The sequence below is a fragment of the Falco cherrug genome, chromosome 2 (assembly GCF_023634085.1).
Source record: "Falco cherrug isolate bFalChe1 chromosome 2, bFalChe1.pri, whole genome shotgun sequence".
Lineage (NCBI taxonomy): Eukaryota > Metazoa > Chordata > Aves > Falconiformes > Falconidae > Falco > Falco cherrug.
Genome location: NC_073698.1, coordinates 63,447,631 through 63,465,229, shown reverse-complemented (window position 1 = coordinate 63,465,229; position 17,599 = coordinate 63,447,631). Strand labels below are relative to the sequence as shown.

Genomic DNA, 17,599 nt, shown 5'->3' with positions numbered 1-17,599 from the left:
AGGTGAATTCATATCAACTGACTCTTTGTTCAAATGGGAAATTTTAGCTAAATCTGAGAGAAAGGTAGAAGTAGAAGTAGCTGAAGGAAAATCTGGATTGTGAAGTTAAAATTTGTTTTGGTATCTTGTTAAACTTGACTATCTTTGTAAATGCATGTTTTTAGAGACACACAATATTTTAATCTATTATCTTTTCTTATAAGATAGCAGACTGTCATCTAGCATCCAACATGGCATTTCTCATCCAAAATGACGGTGGTCTTCCCTAGAAATTAAGTATATCTCCACAGAAACTACTTAGATGGTTTTAAAAATTAGTAGAAGTCAGAAGTGTTTTCTATCTATCAGTGACGAAGAAAGCACTCTGACTTGGCAAAGCAGACTTAATCACTTGTTAGGGAGTCTGTGATGACAATCTCCACTGAAAGGCACAGTTTGTTTCTCTTTTAATTTTTATTCTATTATTTTATGCAAACCACTGTGTATTTTGTATTTGATCTGTACAAATGTAAAGGCTTATGCAAGGCATAAGTTAGTGGACAGAGTTATCATCTCATAGGTGCAGTTACACTGCACAGTGGATCAAAAATATTTTCCACAAAGGAATGAGGGTAAAGACACTGTCGGCCCTTAAGCTGAATGTGGCTTTTGTCCTATATCTTATATTACTGGAATAAAATCCTCCTTTCCATCCCTAAGAACAGAAAGGCATTTGTTCACATACTAGTAGTATAATAATGAAACACAGCATCCACTCATTAAAGTAGCAATTTCTATATTTAACTACTTTTAGTTTCCGAAGTCTAGTCATTTTCAGTTCTGGAAAGACATCCAAATAATGATATCATTTGCTTCAAACAATAGAAAGTCTGGATACTATTCTATATATGGAGATTCTTTTAGTCTATTTATAAACCACGCCAGTTATTTGACCTGTCTAGTTTACTCACCTACGTAAATTGGCAGACTCAGGAAACTGACTTAAGAACATATTATTCTTAGTGACTGGTAAACCTTAAGTTGCTAAATTATATGTCAGATATGGATCCAGTATTTCTGAAAACTCATCTGCACCTATTACACTAAGAAGCAACCAACTTGCCAATGCAGGGCAGATTTTTGCTTTTGAACCGGCAGCATTAGCTCTGCTTGCGGGGAAGGGATTGACAGAAAGCAGCCGTACAGCTGTTTGCATGGCTGCATCATCTATATTTCTTCAGTGCAGTGCAATGCTACCAGGGTTTCCCGAAATGTAAGCATAACCACTGAGATTTTATTCCAGTTTCATGTTTTCTATAATTACTTAAAAATGCTTGATTGTCTATGAACTGCATTTATAAATTGGATTAGTTTTCCTCTGAAGAACAGCTATTTACAGCCATAACCCACTGACCTGGTTCTTACAAATTCAGAGATCCTGGGAGGGTGGGTTTTTTATCCTTGGGAGGGGTGAGGTTGGTGACAGTTTTTAATGGCCATTTTTAACCCTTTTGTGCCTGAAGAATCAAATACAGCAGAGAAAGAAAGAGAGCTGAGTTTCAGTTCTCCCTGCAGAAATATTTACTGAATTCCAATTATAAAAATATACCAAGAACTAGAAGTATGGAGCTATCACTGAGAGCATGATTTGAAAGGAATGGATTTGCACAGGTTTACCAGTGATGGCACAGATTGACTGACACTACTTTTATCAAACATGCTGATGGGTAAGTCTAGTCCACTATAATGCTCACAGCCCTGGCTCAGTTTTCAGAGTTAGCAGTTAGACAAATGACTGTAGTGAAAATACTAAATGTGGAAATTTGCTATGCAATTTTTCAGAAGTGCTTCTTGGGACTGGACTGGTATTTCCTTAAAAGTAAGAAGAATGGATAAGAGATTTGCAAACTGGAAAAGAACTGCATTTGATGATGGAAGTGTTTACTGCTAACTGCTTGGTCAGATGCAACACCCACCATTTCCTTTCTATTTTCAGTCAAGAAAAATCCCATGAGAACTAGCTTTCTTACTGACCCATTTCACTTTTCACTTTGGATTTCAAAACTTAACCTTCTCCCTCAGCCGCCTTCTCTCTGCTCTGAGTTGATCAGTGTTGCCACTGGTAAAAGCCTTGGGTAAAGCAGACTGTGTAAGGGGTATACCAGATAAAGAAGGAATATTAGAGGATGTGATATATCAAGACCTGCAAAAGCTCCCTTTCTTTTTTATTTATTTTGCAAATAAGTTGTCCCAATGTACATAAGAAGCACCTGAAAAATTCAAACAGGAGAAGCATTATAATTCCTGCTCTTGAAACTTATGTGATATATTTCAATTCCCACTTCTACCAAAAAGCTGGTTTAGTTACTTGCCTTCTTGGGAGACAAAATCTCTAGCTCAATGTAATGCCTGTTTTGTGTATTTGTATTTGTAGATGTCAAAATCTGAAACCTGGAATGGCCAAATTAAGTTCTCCTGGATACTAAAAAATAAATGACAGCCAGGTTTTTCTTTGGATATTTTTTCATCCTTCATACCTGCTTCTACATAAATTTCATGGGAGGGGTGGGAAGGTTTTTTGGTGGGGTAGGTTCAATTTCCTTCAAAATATCCCACTGACTATACAAGAATATTACCACAGCCACACCATGAAATGCTGCTCAGGAGAAGATAATGTAGAGTTTACTTTTACCCAGAATAAGAAAAACGGCTTATCTTTCCCACATGTACCACTGACTTGTGACTTACAGCCTGCTTCGGTTCAGTTCAACAGCTGGGCTGATTTCTGCAATGTTGCAGAACTGAGTTAAATACACTTTCCCAGAGTCGCACGATGAGTGACTGGTTCAGCTTGGTCTAGGACCCAAGACCTTTCTGCCTTCCAGTCCATTTCCCTAACCAACAGACAAACACTGTCTGCATTGCTGCAATAAGTCTTGTGGCTCAGTCTCTACACCAAAAATGCTCTTATCACAGTACAAACAACTAACATACTGACATTATAAACAACCAAATATCAAGCTTCTTTAAACTGACTTAAGTGATGTCAGTTGGCTTCTCTTTCACATCCTTTTTCATTATATGCTTGTCTTTTTGCAAACAGAACTACAAAAATGTGGAAATGTTCATGCCTTGGCAGTAAGAAGTATAAAATTCATAAGAATAAAGTAAGGAATATACCTATAGTACACTGTATCAGAAATTAGATGGGCTTGAGTCTTAGAAGAGGTAGAACAGACCCCACAGTGCTCATCAAGCTCAAAGGTCTTAGCAACTGGTAACTGATGCTTTATTCAGAACATGTTTCCTGTATAAGCTGTACACCCCACCTAACTCAGGAAGGATGACTCTGAATTAGGAATGTTGCAGAGGCAACCAGCAGACTGGATGTATCTGTTCAGTTTTGCCATAAACACCTTTCTATGAAACTCTGCACAGGTGATGTCAACTCAAAATGTTGATTTTGAGACAGAATGCCCAAAGCCCAAGAATGGATCTTAGAAATAATTTGTCAGCAATGGTGTGGAAATAACCTGGGACTGCAATGTTCATGTGAACAGGTCACAATATTGCTCAGAAAAAAAAATATCCAAGCTCTATCTCCTTGCTTGCCTCCCTGAAACTTCACAGATTGTATCACATACCTCTGCTTGGAACAGAACTTCAGATTGGAGACCAGTAAGGAGACTGTCAATGTCTTGGACAGGTACCACCTTATTACGGCAGTGGACAGGCCTCCCTAAGCTCCAAAACATAAAACCTCAGTGGCTTTTACCTGATGTAAGATGCAAGCCTGGTAGAAGAAAACAGCCCTCCACATGTAGACTGAGGAATCAGTACCCTAGAGAATCTTTATGTAAGTAAGGTATGGCTCAACCACTGTCAAGACTGTTCTTCAGGGGCCCTTTGGTTTCCAGCACAAAGCCACAGCTTCATTTTTAGGTAACAGAAAAATAAACATTTGTCTTGTCTTTCTTTTCCCTGATCATGGAAAAGTCAGTATCTATGTCATACTTTGTAAGCAGGATAGATCTCAAATGCAGTAAGTTTCTGGAAGAACTCCACTATGTTTCTCCTCCTAGCAGAACCTTCTCTCAGCATTTACTTAGACTCAATGCTTGAACTGCTGAAAGCACCATTAAATTGCTTCATTGCTGCCTCTTCACTAGACCTTCCTTCTGTGTTCTTTTTTTCCAGCCTCTAATAAATTATTCCGGTTGATTTTTGAAAGGCAGGTCTTTTTCATGAAAAGGTAACAGCACTGTCACACACTGGATCAGTAATGCAGTTTTGAGCCCTATCACACTTTCGTCAGCAACACCTGTTGTTCACAGATGCATCTCACTAAGCATGCATTTGAGGGGCTGAGCACTGATCGTTCAGTGCCTGCAAGCTGCATAATTAGAACCTCTTTTCTCCATCTAATGAGATGAGCAACAGTCCCCAGAAAATTCTCTGTTTAGACTGCTTACTTTGTAATCTCTTCCCTTTTGCAACCTGAAAGGTAAGAAGAGGGTTTCCCTAGTCATCAGATCCTGGAACCTCTTTAACCGAATTGGAAAGATGCTAAAAAATGTCTTGGAGGCATTTAGTCCAAACCTCATCCTCCTTATTTCCTTAGTGTGTACTTACACACACACAAGTGTAATTAATTTTCCAGCTGTGAAGTAGAATAGTTTTAATTCTGGCTAGTTTTCCTTTTCTGTTTCTTCTGATGAACTGGCTTCCACTCAGGCAACTGCTGCTCGGTAGCCAGAGACCCCTGATCAGCTGCTACCTTTGTTTCAATTTCAATTTTGCTGCTGAAGTACAATCTTTTAGCACAGTTGGATCATTTCTCTACAGCTCCCAGTTTTCATGGTGCCAACTGTTCACACAGTCCATTCAGAATATTTATTCTGCAGTTCTTATTTCTCATAACCCGAGCATAATATTTCAATTTCCCCCGACTTTTTTGACTGCTGCCCATTACTTTCCTTATGGATACACATGCTCTTTCCTTCTCTCTATACAACACCTGGGTCACCAGATCATTTGGAGAACTCCCTAAAGTAGGTTACAGTCACACTAACATTAACTTGTATTTTGTGGCATTAGGGACTCCCGCTGTCCACTGTTACACAGAACACTGGCTTTAGTAGCTTAGGAGAGTGTTTCTTCCAACTGGTGTTCTGGTGCTTCTTCTATATTATACATGAGCCAGATTTTGGAGTCTAGGTCACCACTGATGCAGACAGGCAAGATACTAATATGGGCATGACAAAAACAATCTTTGAAGACCTTGGTATGGTAATAAAGCCCCCTTATGGACTTCCTTTCTCCTATTTATTGAGAAAGGGTAACTATAATAACAAATTTTCCAGAAATTCTTGTGACTTTCCGATGCCCTGCTTCTTCTTACACATCCCCAAAAACTATCTTCCAGTGCAAATAACCACTAGGTCTGAACTCAGTTGTCCCACTAAACTCAACTGTACCCCTTAATCATGGAAAATGAGCCTCGATGATCAGCAGCATTCATAAAGTGTGATGTTCTTGGCTGTGAATTCCTGCTACTATGTGAGCTAGGATCCCATGGAAAATCACAAGCTTTTTTCTGCTTCTGCTGTTTTTTATTATCTTTAGGTAACTAAGAAAATGTTAGATTTTGTGTTTTCCTCACTAAGCCACAGAAATAATATAAAAATAATGTAAAAAGCTACTCGTAAAATCTCACAATAGCAGAAATCTTCATTCTCCACACAAATTCACTTATTTAATTCCTATAGAGTCAACCCCGGTATGCTAGTCTTTGTAAAAAATTGCAACAAATGTGACTTACCCCACAGTGGTTAAGAGTTTAACTCTCTCCTGTCAGCTTTTTCTAGCAACAGGGGACCTTGAAGAAACATGACTTAAATGACTGAAGACAACAGTTTATGCCAGATGTTAAAAGAGCACTAGGATGCGTTAAAACAAATGGTTGGCTCTTGTATTTTGATAAAACATGCAAGTTACTAGCCACCCGTTTCCTACCTTATCTTTTTTTAACAATTCTACGCTTTCCGTGGGAGAGCAGTATAGCACTAACATGCTTTGCTGTGTCTGTTTTGCTAGGAATAGATGGCACAGCTGGCAAAAGGAGGTTAACTTACTTCTCACTTCCCCCCCTGCCCCCACTGCACCCCATCCCAGGAAGGCAGTAGGAAAAAAGGAATTGTTCTTCTCAATTGCACATCCATCCTGTCTCCTCCTGGGAAGACATCTATTTCTTATCTTGTCTGTTTTACATGTCTGAAATACGAAGGGAGAGTTCAAAGGAAGGAAATCAGAGAGAAGACAGAGAGAATTCTATGTTTTAGAGCACTGGAGGGAACTGTTTCTACATACCAGAAGAAGGGTGGGGTGGTTGGTCGTAGTGGGGACAAGAATGCTGTAGGTAATGATTAGCTATAAAATCTTCACTGATAGAAAAATAAAACTTTTTGATGAAAAGGAGATCTTTGATCTGCTATGTGCTCTTTACACTTTTGAAAAAGACATTAAATAAATATCTTTAGATTATTTCAGCCTGCAAAGTTCTTGTCAATACTGACTGACCAGCACGTCGAGGGAGGTAATTCTCCCCCTCTACTCTGCTCTTGTGAGACCCCACCTGGAGCACTGCATTCAGCTCTGGGGCCCCCAAGAGAAGAAGGACATAGGCCTGTTGAAGCGAGTCCAGAGGAGGGCCATGAAGATGCTCAGAGGCCTGGAGCACCTCTCCTGTGAAGACAGGCTGAGAGGGTTGGGGTTCTTCAGCCTGGAGAAGAGAAGGCTCCAGAGAGACCTTACAGCAGCCTGCCAGTACCTACAAGAAAGCTGGAGAGGGACTTTTTACAAAGGCATGTAGTGATAGCACAAGGGGGAATGGCTTTAAGCTGAAAAAGGCTAGATTTAAGTTAGATATTAGAAAGAAATTCTTTATTGTGAGGGTGGCAAGACACTGGAACAGGTTGCCCAGAGAAGCTGTGGATGCCCCATCCCTGGAAATGTTCAAGGCCAGGCTGGATGGGGCTTTGAGCAGCCTGACGTACTAGAAGGCATCCCTGCCCATGGCAGGGGGGTTGGAACTAGATGATCTTTAAGGTTCCTTCCAACCCAAACCATTCTATGATTCTACAGTTGTCCTCTGAGACCCTAGAGAAAAGATGCAGCTGTCTATGTTATTCATGCCACAAAGATAGAAAGGAAAGAAAAACATCCTTTTTGCACTATTCTAGGAGACACAGCCCCTGGAAACAAGGACTTATGGCTAAATCTAGTATAAATAATGTCATTTGGTCATACTTCAACAAAAGACAGCAGGGTTAATTTAGCCTCCCCTCTGGGGATCATAAATGAACACATGGGTTCTCTGAGAAGACACAAAGAAATTTTAATTATATCATTTAGAAGAAGCTCTGTTTAAAGAACATAGACTTGAAATACATGAGGGGCAAACTTCAAAAGATCTGGAGTTACAGATAAGCACCCAAAACAGAGAGTATACTTATCTGAATCTTATCGGGACTATTCAATGCTCTGTGAAATGGTACCAGAAATCCTGTACCAGCAGGCCTTCTGCAGCAATTTCAGAACTTCCTGTCAGGCTAGAAACCTGACCTGTTTGGTGGAAATTCCTCAACCTGGACCTTGCGTAATGCTCAGAACATGGCATGAGAACACTAAACCCAGTAACTTAAGAAACTCCTGTCATGTAAGTGATAACCAGGTATTTCAGAACTCAAAACTCCTCATGCAGCAATCGAAGCTTGGACAAACTCAGCTAGTTTCTCCTGTGACAGCAGATGGTCTGAGGAGCAGCCCTTTCTCAAGAAGTCCCGTGGATGAGTTTTCTCCACAGCCTAGAGAAGGAACATCATCTGTTGGCATCCACTGGTGAAGGAAGAGAACAACTGACCAGGCTTTATCAGGCTTAACCAACATTTATTTTCTAGTATTTTGGGCCCTTGTGTTCAAAACAACTAAGCTAAAAAGTGTAGCAAATGGTTTGCACAAACACATTTGCAAAAACTCGGGTAATTTTTCTGGGCTAAACAGTGGTCCTAATAAACTGTCTGGTCCTGAGAAGTAGAAAAAAATGTCTACGTAGGGAAAAAGATTCCAAGCAGATTATTTCTTCCTTTCTTTTCTTTTCTTCCTTTAGTAAAGAAAGAAGTCTTAATTCTGTACGCCTGTTTTGCATGGCTGGGGCTCTGTATGGATCCCTGCACTTTCTGTAAAGGACCAGAAACACCGCAGGGACGGTGGTTGCGTGGTAGCTGGAGACCAGAGAAGGGAGTAGTCAGGAAGCTGGCTGCCAGCACAGCAGTCGCAGCAGCAGCAGCGACTAATAGCAAAACCAGTAGTAGAGCTCAGTGTAGCAGAACATGTGTGGGGATTAGGGCCAGAGCAAGTTCAGCTGCAGACAGCACCCACCCCCTGCGAGACCCAGGCACCCTGCTCCTGCAGGGCTGGGAGGTGGCGGGGAACAGCAAGCTATCACAGCCACCACCTGCAGCTCCTGCAGGATGGTCTGATGCTGCGAACATATTCCGTAACGGTAGTTTTGCCTCCTGCTGTGGATTACTTAGGTTTTCCAAAATGACGTATGATTAATTGGGAGGTCGAAAGAACAGGGAAGTGTAAAGATTTATTTATTTAAGTCCTTTTGTTTGATTCATTGTTCCTGTGGAGGGAAGTACTGCTCAATAAGAGAGCGTAATTTAGATTGCCAGATTTCTGGGTGGAGCTCAAACGGGTGCAGTTTGCTTGGCTCTGCAGGTTGTGGGTTGTTGGGGTTTTTTTTGGTAAGGAAAGTCAAAATTGATTATGACCTATATTGCTTCTTGCCAGAGAGGTTTCTCTCATGCTGAATTCCCTGTTGGGTTACACATCGGTCTACCTGAATGATGCGGGCAGATACAGATGTCTAAAGAACCAATGCATACAAGTTGGTATTAAATCTAGAAGCACAGGTCTCCTGTACATAGATAGATGTGATTAAGTGTAATTTATCGGTTGGATAGCTCAGCCAGGAAAGGCTGCTATTGCAATCACATTGTCAAATTACACTGCTGCCAGTGGAGCACCTCTGTGTGAAAGGCTTTGCCTTTCTGGCTTTATCTGTAAGAGAAGCTTTTGTCAGCAAAATGTATAGATGTAATACCTAGATGGCTGGATTGCAGACCTGGCTAAGGATTGCTTAAATAGACCCTTACACTTAACTACACGTCTAAAAGGATGCAACTGAGATGGCATAATGCAACACTGTTCATTACTTCATAATAATAAGCTTACTTGTAAATATTAAATGCCATAATAATATTATTCAAGTACATGCTTAGATATTACATGTTTTTGATCGGGTTTCTGATTTTGAGAGAAAGCATATAAACTACGATAATTCATTCTCCATATTAATTCAGATATGTTGCTTTTTAAAAAATCATTTCTCTTTTTTTCCTTTTTGGAAAAAACCCCAGTGAAAATTGAAATTTCAGAGGAATTTATTCTTTTTGCAGAGCTAGCTGTGAAAACATGCAGAATTTTCTGCTTTCCCATAATAAAACTTCCTTGGCCTCCACCACCAGAACTATCTGTTTCTCCAAGTGCAGAACACACTAATAAAATATTTATTGTCTATGAAAGACATTGGCAGTGTTTTTCATACCATCTGCATTCTGACTCCAGGACTTCTCAAGAGCTGGGTAAGGGTGCTGTTTGCATGGCTTTCAAAAACTGGGCAAAGAGTGCTCGACATGCCATGCGAGGTGAAGAGTCTGTGCGTCAAACTGTTACTGACCCGCATCACCCCAGTGCACCTCACCCCACATCTGCAGCCTGGACACCACGTTCCAGCTTTGAATAAAAGCATCCTCCTTGCCCATTTCTACAATAGCTCCAAAAGTATTAATTATTTCTAATTTGCAGTGCTGAAACTGTGTTAGTATGTCAGTCACTTTCTTTCATCCTAAAGAAACTCTGTTTCCATAACATAGTACCTGTGGCATATATTTTGTGGCATGGTTCAGTACCAGAGCTCAGGATGTGTACTTTGCATTTGCTTGCTGCAGGGCAGATGTTCATCCTACCTAAGTAACTAGCTGGAAACCGTACCATCTGAGGAACTGATCAAGATCAGTACTACCAAACATTTTCATTATGCTGTTTTTTAGCAGCATAATATGCTTTTCCTAGTAATTCTTAAGCTAGAAGTTCAATATAGTGCCTAAAAATGCATTTATATGCTTTCTGCTACTGTTTTTTTTCTAATCCTTGGGCTCAAAAATAGCAAAAATTAGTTGTGTGTAGTAGGAGACAGCAACAATAGTATCAAAACACATAAAAGCCTTTAATCAGCCAAGGGAAAGTCAGGAAAGAATATTTACCTTGGTCTTAATTTTGATTTTTTTTGTATTCAAACAAAAATGTAAATGATTACAAAGAGGGTTTTTCCCAATGTCAACTACATGTTTTAACTCTATACAGTCAGGTCAGAAAAAGTTACACGAATGCAGCATACTCTTTGTAAATATAAAGAATAGAAAACTTCAGTATCAAAATGATAGATCATTTCTTCATTTCTTCTTTTGGAGTAGGAAAAAATGTTTTTCAGATATTTTTCAATGAAATTTATTAAATATGTTTAAAATGTGACTTCTTTTCTTTTAGATTAAAAGTAGCACAGACCTTCAGGAAAACAGTAGTAATAGAAAGGTCAGGCAACTTTCTTTTCCATGCCTCCATGTAGTTCAGGTGCCCCATGCTCTAAGACTCCTCCACCTCAGGGAGGCTCGCCCAGCTCCGCTTTGCTGGGGATATCTGATAAGGCTGCAGGTTGGACTGACAGGACTGCAGGCCACAAAGACCAACATGGCTGTTCCAGCTGTCTCCCACGTACAGCCGGAGCCTGCAGATATTACTGGTGTAGCACAGCCTTTCGCACCATACCGCTAGTCAAAAGCAGAGGAGCATCAACGGAATATGAAAGGCAGTTTTGGTATCACTTTGCTATCTGATCTGGTTGAGGCTATAGCCTTTCCATGGAGGACTCCTGTCTTGTTTCACTAAAATCCTTTCCTGCACTGAAGTTTTCTTCTCCTGACATTCAACTACTCCCTTTCTTTAGGACATGGCAACACCTACCACATCAGGAAAACAGAAGGTACCACAAGCAGCATGTGGAGCAGGTTCCTGGCTAGCAATGCAGAAAACAAGAATGTTCTTCACTTGCATGTTCATTTGCAAGAGCGAATATTGCTGAGAGCTCCCAAGCCTCTGTTATCTCTGTGACCAATCCCTGGTGAACAGCCGGCAGCAAAACGAACTTTCCAGGGTGGCTGAATATCAAATAAATTTGCATTGCCTGGACTACAGAACAGCACTATTACCACTTATCTTGTTATGACAAAGCAAGTTAGCATATTTGTCATTCTTTACTTGATAAATATAAGCAGACACAGGGGTATGTAGGGACATAACATCATTTTTCCTGCATTTCTCAAAAACAGCAAAGCTAAGTGTCTTCTCTGTAAGTGCAGGATATTCTAAAAATAGAAAAACAAAGACTGCAGAAGGGTTTCTGGGACTTAGTTTTCTAATTAAATAATGGGAAGAACAGTTCCCTCCATCATTCCTGTTCTCCTACATGTCTAACTGTCAGCAGGTTGATGGAAAGAGCTGTAGTTAAGAAACAGGGAGTTGAGGTTCATCCAACTCAAAAAAAATGTAAGAGCACTACTGAACTGGAAGAAACTGAACTTCAGTGTTAAAGCAGTATTACATAGGGGGGCACCCAGACTTGCTTGAATGATGGCAACAACTCTTGCTTTCACAAGTGCACACATCTATTCTTTGAATTCACAAATTCAAACCTGTGCAACCACTTCTTTAATCCTCCTGTTATATACACTTGCTCCCATAACACCCTAGCTCTAGCATCCTCAGCTGGAGCTGCAGATACCCTATGGGCTTTGCAGTATGTCCATGCCAGGGGGCAGCGGTAGAAATGGGTACTTCTGATTTTGCCTACACACAGATGGGGACTCAAATGAGCAGAGCTGGAAGCTGCCGTCTCTAGCTGGCACATGTGCACCACTTTCAAACAATGTGCCTATATGGCTTTTCCATCAACAGTCATAAACATTTGGCTCCTTGACGCAGCCTGAGTCATGAAGCAGAGGTCAAAATCAGCCTGTCTCCAGGTTGAACTTGGGTATTAGAGATCTGGCTCCCCTTCACTTATGTGGGCCCATGAAGGGAAAATGTTCATCAGTGCTACTTCTGAGACCAGTGTGTGGGAAGACCACAACAATAAAGCTGGTAATTTAGAATATTCATGCTATATAACCATCATAAAGATGAGGCAGCTGTAACAGCAAGACTGGGTTGGAGAGAAAAACGTGATGACTTGTAGAAAGCAGAATTAGGAAACCTAAAATCTCAGGAAGCACATTAAGAAAAAATAAAATTTCATTTGACTGCTACTTTGATTCTTCTGACTGCACCAAAAAAGTCATATAAACTAACTCCTGTGCTGCTGCTTTTTCTTAAGCAGAGGTATGCAAAGTAGCTTTAAACTTATCTCTTATCTCTATGCTTGCTGTATATGGAATTTTCCACAGGAATTTTTCTAGCAGATGTTTTTAACTAGAGTTAGTTAAAAGCATGATGAAGCCCTAGCAGGGAAAATAAATAACAGTGTTGTGACACTAGGAACCCAGTTGTCATCATCAGTGATGAAGAAAGATAACTGCCTGCCCTGAGCAAGAGTGTTCTGGTGGTCTCAGTAAAATCTAAGATGGAGGAAAACGAGCTGGACCGAGTTCAGGGAAGCATGAGTATTGCCTCATATACCTTCAAATTATAACAAGCCTTGATCAGTTATTCACCAATCTTCAGTATCAGATTTTAGGAGCACTTGCTATGTATCGGGAAAATAAAATGTCTGGGAAAAGAAATTGCCTCTTATCCAACTGGAAACTAAGAATGAAAGGCTGCGGTCCTTGTACCTTTAAGATGGAAAGCATTTATCCTACAGAGGAGTTCTTCTTAATTAAACTACTGAAGGTAGCCACAGGGGACACAGAGGGGCAGGGAGAAGGAATTGGGCTCTCTGCACATTTCATGCTACCAGTGCAGCTTGAGGAAGGAAAATGCCTGGAGGAAGAAATGGGGAGGAAATTCTACAGGGAATTTTGTAAAGATTTCTTTCTCAGTTTTCTCATGGAAGAAGGTGACTTGAACAGTTAAAGATAAAATAAATGCTCCATGAAGCCTCCCATGACTCAAATTCTCATGAAAATGCCTGTTCTTCTACATGCAACACTAAAAAAAGTTCCTATGGAACAATTTAATATAATTAGTTCCATCTAATCAGCACAACTCCACCACTGATGTGCTGCTTTTGCAATACTAGAAGCAAAATTGAGCATGACTGAACTCTTTTCCTGCAAAGTCACATTGCTATACAAATAGTAACTGGCTTCAGGCTACAACATCATGCTGCCCTTTGAATCCAGGTTAGCCTGCGTGGGGTGGTTGCACTTTCAGGCCTCTTTGGAAAGGCAATGAATGGACACTGTGGGTGGTAGGTTCCCACAGTGCTAATGGTCACAGAAAAAAATGAAGCAAGACAGAGGGCAGGGGAGGAGAAAAAAGAAAGTAGAAGCAAGAAGTGGAAATCTATTATATGTCCACAAAGCTCAAAGGGGAAGAATAAACAAAGCACTATTATTCCTTCTGTTGTTGCTTTTTTTTATAATTCATTTTCTGTGTTGGTTTTTTGTTTTTTTTTTAACTAGATTTCTTTCATCTTCATGTCTCCTGATCTTTAGCAAAAAAATATCATGTTGAGATGCACTCAGGCTTAAAAATGATTAAACGAACCACACTGTATCTATCTGCCCCAGTGGCCCTTTGTGTGGAGGCACTTCCATGCTTCCCTGCTGACCAGGTGGTGAGCCAGGTAGGAAACACGTGGCGTGGCGCACTCCAGCAGGCATGCTCCCTCCACCACTTGACCCCAGATCACTGCAGTGTGAACCAGGGGTGTCACACATCCTTTGGGGAACACCCAGCTCCCTGTCCACTGGCACTGGGTGAGGGCTGAGCCAAAGCTGCCTCAGGAGAGGCTACAGCAGATGCTGATAGCTGCTGGAAGCCAGCAGCAGCTTCCCCCAATGGGCACCTCACCCCAGAGATGCATTTGAGAGGGTGGAAGATGTTTCTCATTACAGGCATGTGATGCAACAAATATAGCTAAGCTGTGCCCTGCAAGTTCATTACAAATGAAAGCCACTCAGCAGTAAATAAAAGTGCCTGAAGACTGAATGTGCTTGGAGCCACAGACCCGAATCCATGTTAAGATGCACAAGCCAGCAGTGTTTTCTAAATGACAACTGGCTATGGATACCTGGAAGATTAGATGTGCTGCTGAGACACTTCAGAAGGGCCTGTTTGACACTCATTGCACCAGGGAAGAGACACAAACATCTCCAGAAGACAACCAGGTCCAGCTGTCATGCCTTTCTAGCAACAGGCTCAGCTGTGCCCAGCAGGTACCTCCACCCTGGCAGTCAGCCTAGACCTACAGTGGAGCCATTCCATGGCTAATGCTGGGTGAGAGAAAGCCAAGTCTTTTAAAAACCTGACTCTTCCAAAGCATGTCACATTAGACATTTACTATTGGCAGCACTTCAACCATTATGAGCAAGAAAACATTGTATGACTAAGTTTATCAGCTTGACAACTTACATCAGCAAGTAGGCAACAAGATTTTCAGATATTAGGAGAAGCATGGCCAGCAGGTTGAGGGAGGTGATCCTGCCCCTCTACTCTTCCCTGGTGACGCCACATCTGGAGCGCTGTGTCCAGTTCTGGGCTCCCCAGCTCAAGAGACAGGGAACTACTGGAGAGGGTCCAGCACAGGGCTACAGAGATGATGAGGGAACTGGAACATCTCCCTTATGAGGAAAGGCTGAGGGAGCTGGGCATGTTTAGCCTGGAGAAGACTGAGAGGGGATCTTACCAATGCATGCAAATATCTTTGGGCCAAGTGTCAAGAGGATGGGCCCAGGCTTTTTTCAGTAGTTCCCAGAGACAGAACAAGGGGCAGTGGGCACACATTGCAGCACAGGGAGTTCCATCTGAATATGAGGAAGACCTTCTTTACCTTGAGGGTGACAGAGCCCTGGGACAAGCTGCCCAGAGGGGCTGTGCAGCCTCCTTCTCTGGAGACATTCAAAACCCACCTGGACACAACTCTGTGCAACCTGGTGTGGGTGAGTGACCCTGCTTTAGCAGGGGCTTCCAGAGGTCCCTTCCAACTCTGACCATTCTGTGATTCTGTATAAAGTTCGCTTTTTCCTGGCAATGTGGAGAAATTCTTGGATTAGCAGTCAGCAAAAGTAGTGGATGTGTGGCATGCATTCAGAAGTATGAAAAGAAATGCAAGGACTTAGAAATGCATGCCCGCTAATGTCTAAACTTACTTGGGAAGGTACATGTTACTGTCCTAAGTGTGCAATTAATTTCTATAACAGACTTTTCAGGAGATCCTATTATATCACAACCATTGAATTTATAGTACTTCAGGGAAGGCTTCCTCCTGTTTCTTGGGACACCTCCCAGGAGAACCTGGCACTGTAATGCTTGACTCTGTAAATACTTTTGATAGTATAACTTTCTTTCCAGCAAATGCGTGACTTTTGGCTATTTTTGCAAAAGAGATTTGGATTTATCTATCTGCACGTTACCCTTTAATAGGCTGAAAAAAATTACTTTCCCTAAATGTGGACTTTGAAAGATACTAAATTTTGTGAGTTACTAGAGTATAATTAAAGAAATTCACAGAAGGGATTATTTTCCATGTAGGATGAATAACATGTATTATACAAACATGTACAGATAGGGAAAACTTACAGTCTGATTAACCCACAAACTTTGTCCCAGGCCAGACATTTTTTCAGAAAATACCTTCTCTGCACAGAAAATAGGACCTCAGCCAAAAGACAGACTCTTATAGTTTTAAATAGTTTTAAATAGTCAGTTTTAAATAGCCAGAAAAGCAAAAACTCCTTTACTGTGTGCTTCTTCATGAGTCAAACAAAGGTGTGTATGTTCCACTATATGCTAAAATACCCATTTCCAAAGAAGCAAATACTTGGTTGCATGATATTCTTATGCGGCAGAGACCATTGTACAAACTCTTGATTTTGAAAACTGTAAACTCAAAAGAGGAAACAGCCCTCAAGCCAGTTGTATCCAGAGAGATGGACTTTACAACGTATTTGCCAGTGAATGGTAACAGTAATTTCAACCTTTCAGTCCAAGAACAGCTGCACTTTCTAAGTAAACTATGATTGTTTCTTTGCATTATTTTATCACGAACACCCCAGTTAGGTAACACACAATCTCCTCTTCCTATTCCTATTGTCCTCCTTTATAAACTTAATTAAAAGGTCTAACTGCAGAGAATTGTTTGTAAACAACTGTAAACAATTCTCCTCTTCAATGGGATGATCTCTTTTCCTAGATTCTCTCTTCACCCTGTGAAGCCTGTACTAGGAAACAACAAAGTAAACAATAGAAAGAAAGAGAAAAACCCACCAGGCTCTAGATCAGTTTAACTCAAAGAACTTAACTTAATATTAAAGAAGTTAATTGAAATAGTGCGGTAGCTTTTCTGATTAAGAAAATATTGCAGGCTTCAGAGAGTACAATGCACTCTGTCCCAAAAGCACATACTGTTTCAAATGAATCTGCATCCATATAAAGAAAAGATGCTGCATTACAGACCAATCCTTAATTTCTATTAGTAGTTCTTAACAGATCGACATCCAACCTTTTTATAATGTCAAAACTATAAAGAAAATGTAACAAAAATAAAAAGAGATGTCTGCTTCTGTTCCTGTGGTGCTACTGCCTGCCTTTGTGGTGGTACTTCTAGCACTGACCTATGCTGGATGGAAAGATCTGCTGCTACCAGTGTAGAAGGTATGTGTGCAGTATGTATGACCACAAAAGGGGAAAAAACCCTTTTGTTTGTGAATGGGGATTAAATTCATACTTCTGACTACTGCAAATTTGACAATGATCGCCACAGCTAGGTGACCTGGATTTAGATTAAGGATTTAGGATTTTTGCCACTGTGCAGAGTAAAATTGCATTGACTGATGAAATTTTAACCTTACAAATGGCAAGTTATACTGCCCACAGTAACAGCATCTTGGCGCTACTCCGTGTGCCAAATAAGACAATGAAGTTAACAACATCAGGGTAACGTTACATTTGTGGAAATAGGCCAACTGATGAATGATACATATCTGAATTTCCTCATTTCCTTCCACAGAAGAATTTACTATTAAATGTAAAAACACAAGGGACCTAAATGAAAATAAGTAGGATTGCTGGTTAAATAATTTGAAATCACCACAACTATCTTAAGAGAAAGAAAACACAAGAGAATTAACTGGAATTCACTACACTGTAAGGAGTAGGCACACCAATCTCAAGTTACTATTTTCAGCCTAGTACACATAATAGGACAAGAGGGCAAAGGTAGAAATTAAAGAAAAACAAATTCCAGCCGTCAGGAAGCATTTTTCACATGAGAATC

At 40.7% G+C, this 17,599-nt stretch overlaps 1 protein-coding gene across 2 annotated transcripts in view; it reads right to left on the bottom strand.

Moving 5' to 3' along the window:
* COL4A2 (collagen type IV alpha 2 chain) overlaps positions 1-17,599 on the bottom strand; it is a 149,638-nt gene that overhangs the window by 115,464 nt on the left and 16,575 nt on the right. The gene's annotated exons all lie outside the window — the stretch shown is intronic.